This window comes from Vespa crabro, chromosome 4 (assembly GCF_910589235.1).
Source record: "Vespa crabro chromosome 4, iyVesCrab1.2, whole genome shotgun sequence".
In the NCBI taxonomy this organism is placed as follows: domain Eukaryota; kingdom Metazoa; phylum Arthropoda; class Insecta; order Hymenoptera; family Vespidae; genus Vespa; species Vespa crabro.
Window position 1 is genome coordinate 2,450,986 of NC_060958.1, and position 7,239 is coordinate 2,458,224.

The following is a 7,239-nucleotide window of genomic DNA, read 5'->3' on the forward strand; positions in this document are numbered from 1 at the left end:
TTATTATTATTATTGTTATTATTATTATTGTAATTATTATTATTCTTAATGATAATATTGTTATTCTTATTATTGTTACTATTATTTTTATTATTATTATTATAATTATTGTTATTATTGTTATTATTGTTATTATTATTACAGTTAATATTTTTATTATTATTATCATTATTATTGTAATTATTATTATTGGCATTATTGTTATTATTGTTAATGTTAATATTGTTTTTGTTATTATTGTTATTGCTATTATTGTTATTGTTATTATTGGTATAGTTATTATTGTAATTGATATTATTGTTATTGTTACAATTGTTATTATTAATATTGTTATAATTATTATGCTTATTATTTTTATTGTTATTATTAATATTGTTATTATTATTATTGATATTATTGTTATTTTTTTTATTGTTATTCTTATTATTGTTATTCTTCCTATTATTATTGCTGATGTTATTATTATTTTTATTATTATTATTATTATTATTATTGTTATTGTTATTAATATTATTATTGCTATTGTTATTATTGTTATTTTTATTATTGTTATTATTGTTATTATTATTATAGTAAATATTGTTTTTATAATTATTATTATTATTATTATTGTAATAAATGATTTCTTTATTATTGTTATTGCTATTATTGTTATTGTTATTATTGGTATATTTATTTTTGTTATTGTTATTATTGTTATTTTTGTTATTGTTATTAATATTATTGTTATTATTGTTATTATTATTATTGTTATTATTAATACTGTTATTATTGTTACTGTTATTATTATTCCTGTTATTATTGGTAATGTTATTAATATTATTGTTAATCTTGTTATTATTATTATTGTAATTATTGATATTGTTATTATTATAAATGTTATTATTGTTAATGTTATTTTTGTTTTTTTTTTATTATTGCATTTTTATTATTTTTATTATTATTAATGTTATTAATGTTATTGTTATTATTGTTATTATTATTAATGTTATTATTATTATTATTGTTAATATTAATATTGTTATTATTATTATTGTTATTATTATTATTATTATTATTATTATTATTATTATTATTATCATTATTATTAATGTTATTATTGTTATAATTGTTATTATTATTATAGTGAGTACTGTTATTATTATTATTATTATAATTGTAATTATGGGTATTGGCAATATTGTTATTATTGTTAATGTTATTATTGTTATTGTTATTATTCTTATTTTTAATATTGGTTATTATTATAAATGTTATTATTATTATTATTATTATTGTTATTATTATAATTGATATTATTGTTATTATGATTGTAGATAATATTTGTATTATTATTATTATTTCTATTGTAATTATTGTTATTTTTATTATTGTTATAATTGTTATTGTTACTATTGTTACTGTTACTCATGTTATTATTGCTTCTGTTATTATTATTATTATTATTATTATTATTATAGTTAAAATGGATATTATAATTATTATTATTGTTATTGTTATTATTGTTATTGTTATTATTGTTGTTGTTGCTATTGTTACTGTTACTCATGTTATTATTGTTTATGTTATTATTATTATTATTATTATTATAGTTAAAATGGTTATTATAATTATTATTATTGTTATTATTGTTATTGTTATTATTGTTATTGTTATTATTGTTATTAATGTTATTGTTACTATTGTTACTGTTACTCATGTTATTATTGTTTATGTTATTATTATTATTATTATTATTATTATAGTTAAAATGGTTATTATAATTATTATTATTGTCAATATTGTTATTGTTATTATTGTTATTGTTATTATTGTTATTGTGATTATTATCATTGTTATTATTGTAATTATTATTATTGTCATTATTATTATTGTTATTATTATTAATATTCTTATTGATATTATTAATATTGTTAAAAATCTTAATATTACAATTGTTATTATTATATTTGATATTATTATTATTATTATTATTATTATTATTATTATTATTATTATTATTCTTGTTATTGTTATTATTAATATTTTTATTATTTTTCTTATTTGTTTTATTAATGTTGGTGTTATTATTATTATTGTCTTTATTATAATAATTAATATTGTTCTTTTTATTATTATTATTATTCTTATTATTGTTATTGTTATTATTGTTATTGTTGTTATTATTGTTATTATTATAGTAATTATTGTTATTGTTATTACTTTTAATATTTGTTATTGTTATTATTATCGGTATTATTGTTATTGATATTATTGTTATTATCGCTATTGTTATTAGTATTATTATTATTATTGTTATTACTAATATTGTCATTATTATTATTATTATTATTGTTATTATTGTTGTTGTTATTATTGTTAATATTGTTATTATTATTATCATTATTATTGTAATTATTGTTATTGGCATTATATTTATTATTGTTAATGTTATTATTGTTTTTGTTATTATTGATATTGTTATTATTGGTATAGTTATTATTGTAATTGATATTATTGTTATTGTTACAATTGTTATTATTAATATTGTTATTATTATTATTGTTATTATTGTTATTGTTATTATTAATATTGTTATTATTATTATTGATATTATTGTCATTGTTTTTATTGTTATTCTTTTTATTGTTATTCTCCTTATTATTATTATTGATGTTATTATTATTATTAGTATTATTATTATTATTATTATTATTGTTATTATTGTTATTGTTATTATTAATATAGTTCGTATTATTATTGTTATTATTGTTATTGTTATTATTGTTATTATTATTATTATTGTTATTATTGTTGTTATTATTATTATTGTTATTAATATTATTGTTATTATTATTATTCTTAATGATAATATTGTTATTTTTATTATTATTGTTACTATTATTTTTAATATTATTATTATTATTATTGTTATTATTGTTATTATTGTTATTATTATTACAGTTAATATTTTTATTATTATTATCATTATTATTGTAATTATTATTATTGGCATTATTGTTATTATTGTTAATGTTATTATTGTTTTTGTTATTATTGTAATTGCTATTATTGTTATTGTTATTATTGGAATAGTTATTATTGTAATTGATATTATTGTTATTGTTACAATTGTTATTATTACTATTGTTATAATTATTATGCTTATTATTTTTATTGTTATTATTAATATTGTTATTATTATTATTGATATTATTGTTATTGTTTTTATTATTATTCTTATTATTGTTATTCCTCCTATTATTATTGTTGATGTTATTAATATTATTATTATTATTATTATTATTATTATTATTATTATTGTTATTGTTATTAATATTATTATTACTATTGTTATTATTGTTATTTTTATTATTGTTATTATTGTTATTATTATTATAGTAAATATTGTTTTTATAATTATTATTATTATTATTATTGTTATAAATGATTTCTTTATTATTGTTATTGCTTTTATTGTTATTGTTATTATTGGTATATTTATTTTTGTTATTGTTATTATTGTTATTGTTTCTATTGAAAGTTTTCTTCATGTTACTATTGTTATTATTATTATTGATATTATTATTATTACTATTATTATTATTGTTATTTTTGTTATTGTTATTAATATTATTGTTATTATTGTTATTATTATTATTGTTATTATTAATACTGTTATTATTGTTACTGTTATTCTTATTCCTGTTATTATTGGTAATGTTATTAATATTATTGTTAATCTTGTCATTATTATTATTGTAATTATTGATATTGTTATTATTATAAATGTTATTATTGTTAATGTTATTTTTGCTACTTTTTTTATTATTGCATTTTTATTATTTTTATTATTATTAATGTTATTAATGTTATTGTTACTATTGTTATTACTATTAATGTTATTATTATTATTATTGTTAATATTAATATTGTTATTATTATTATTGTTATTATTATTATTATTATTATTATTATTATTATTATTATTATTATTAATGTTATTATTGTTATTATTGTTATTATTATTATAGTTAATACTGTTATTATTATTATTATTATAATTGTAATTATGGGTATTGGCAATATTGTTATTATTGTTAATTTTTTTATTGTTATTGTTATTATTGTTATTTTTAATATTGGTTTATATTATAAAAGTTTTTATTATTATTATTATTATTGTAATTATTATAATTGATATTATTGTTATTACGATTGTAGATAATATTTGTATTATTATTATTATTTCTATTGTAATTATTGTTATTTTTATTATTGTTATAATTGTTATTGTTACTATTGTTACTGTTACTCATGTTATTATTGCTTTTGTTATTATTATTATTATTATTATTATTATAGTTAAAATGGTTATTATAATTATTATTATTGTCATTATTGTTATTGTTATTATTGTTATTGCTATCATATTTATTGTTATTATTATCATTGTTATTATTGTAATTATTATTATTGTCATTATTATTATTGTTATTATTATTAATATTCTTATTGCTATTATTAATATTGTTATAATTCTTAATATTATTATTGTTATTATTATTTTTGTTATTATTATTATTATTATTATTATTATAATTATTATTATTATTATTATTGTCTTTATTATAATAATTAATATTGTTCTTATTATTATTATTATTATTCTTATTATTGTTATTGTTATTACTGTTATTGTTGTTATTATTGTTATTATTATCGTAATTATTGTTATTGTTATTACTTTTAATATTTGTTATTGTTATTATTATTGGTATTATTGTTATTGTTATTATTGTTATTGATATTATTGGTATAGTTATTATTGTAATTGATATTATTGTTATTGTTACAATTGTAATTATTAATAATGTTATTATTATTATTGTTATTATTGTTATTGTTATTATTAATATTGTTATTATTATTATTGATATTATTGTTATTGTTTTTATTGTTATTCTTATTATTGTTATTCTCCTTATTATTATTATTGATGTTATTATTATTATTAATATTATTATTATTATTATTATTATTATTATTATTATTATTATTGATGTTATTATTATTATTAATATTATTATTATTATTATTATTATTATTATTATTATTGTTCTTGTTATTGTTATTATTAATATTATTATTATTTTACTTATTTATATTATTAATGTTGGTATTATTAATATTATTGTCTTTATTATAATAATTCATATTGTTCTTCTTCTTATTATTATTATTCTTATTATTGTTATTGTTATTATTGTTATTGTTGTTATTATTGTTATTATTATCGTAATTATTGATATTGTTATTACTTTTAATATTTGTTATTGTTATTATTATTGGTATTATTGTTATTGATATTATTGTTATTATCGCTATCGTTATTAGTACTATTATTATTATTGATATTACTAATATTGTCATTATTATTATTATTATTATTGTTATTATTGATATTGTTATTATTGTTATTATTGTTATTGTTATTATTGTTATTGTTATTATTGTTATTGTTACTATTGTTATTGTTTTTAATGTTATTACTGTTTTTGTTATTATTATTAATATTATTACTCTTATTATTATTAATGATATCATTAATATTATCATTATTATTCTTACTATTGATATTGTTATTAATATTATTGTTATTATTGTTATTATTTTAATTGTTATTATTAATATTGTTATTATTATTATTGTTATTATTATTTTTATTATTATTGTTATTATTAATATTGTTAATATTATTAATATTATTATTGTTTTTAATGTTATTGATGTTATTGTTATTATTGTTATTGTTAATACTATTAATGTTATTATTGTTAGTGTTATTATTGTTATTATTATTATTGATATTATTATTTTTGTTAATATTAATATTGTTATTATTATTATTGTTATTATTATTATTGTTATTATTGTTATTATTATTATTATTGTTATTATTGTTGTTATTATTATTATTGTTATTATTGTTAGTGTTATTATTTTTATTATTATTATTGTTATTATTTTTATTATTATTATTATTATTGTTATTATTGTTATTATTGTTATTATTGTTATTATTATTATAGTTAATATTTTTATTATAATTATCATTATTATTGTAATTATTGTTATTGGCATTATATTTATTATTGTTAATGTTATTATTGTTTTTGTTATTATTGTTATTGTTATTATTGTTATTGTTATTATTGGTATAGTTATTATTGTAATTGATATTATTGTTATTGTTACAATTGTTATTATTAATATTGTTATTATTATTATTGTCATTATTGTTATTGTTATTATTAATATTGTTATTATTATTATTGATATTATAGTTATTGTTTTTATTGTTATTCTTATTATTGTTATTCTCCTTATTATTTTTATTGATGGTATTATTATTATTAATATTATTATTATTATTATTATTATTATTATTATTGTTATTGTTATTATTAATATAGTTCTTATTATTATTGTTATTATTGTTATTGTTATTATTGTTATTATTATTATTATTGTTATTATTGTTGTTATTATTATTATTGTTATTATTATTATTGTTACTATTATTTTTATTATTATTATTATTATTATTGTTATTATTGTTATTATTGTTATTATTATTATAGTTAATATTTTTATTATTATTATCAATATTATTGTAATTATTATTATTGACATTATTGTTATTATTGTTAATGTTATTATTGTTTTTGTTATTATTGTTATTGCTATTATTGTTATTGTTAATATTGGTATAGTTATTATTGTAATTGATATTATTGTTACTGTTACAATTGTTATTATTAATATTGTTATAATTATTATGCTTATTATTTTTATTGTTATTATTATTATTGTTATTATTATTATTGATATTATTGTTATTGTTTTTATTGTTATTCTTATTATTGTTATTCTTCCTATTAGTATTGTTGATGTTATTATTATTATTATTATTATTATTATTATTATTATTATTATTATTATTATTGTTATTGTTATTAATATTATTATTACTATTGTTATTATTGTTATTTTTATTATTGTTTTTATTGTTATTATTATTATAGTAAATATTGTTTCTATAATTATTATTATTATTATTATTGTAATAAATGATTTCTTTATTATTGTTATTGCTATTATTGTTATTGTTATTATTGGTATATTTATTTTTGTTATTGTTATTATTGTTAATTTTTCTATTGAAATTGTTCTTCATGTAATTATTGTTATTATTAT

The 7,239-nt window shown here is 11.3% G+C and overlaps 1 pseudogene; it reads right to left on the reverse strand.

Annotated features, from left to right (window-relative positions):
* Positions 1–4,532: 4,532 nt before the first annotated feature.
* Positions 4,533–7,239, reverse strand: part of LOC124423610 — a 5,183-nt pseudogene continuing 2,476 nt past the window's right edge.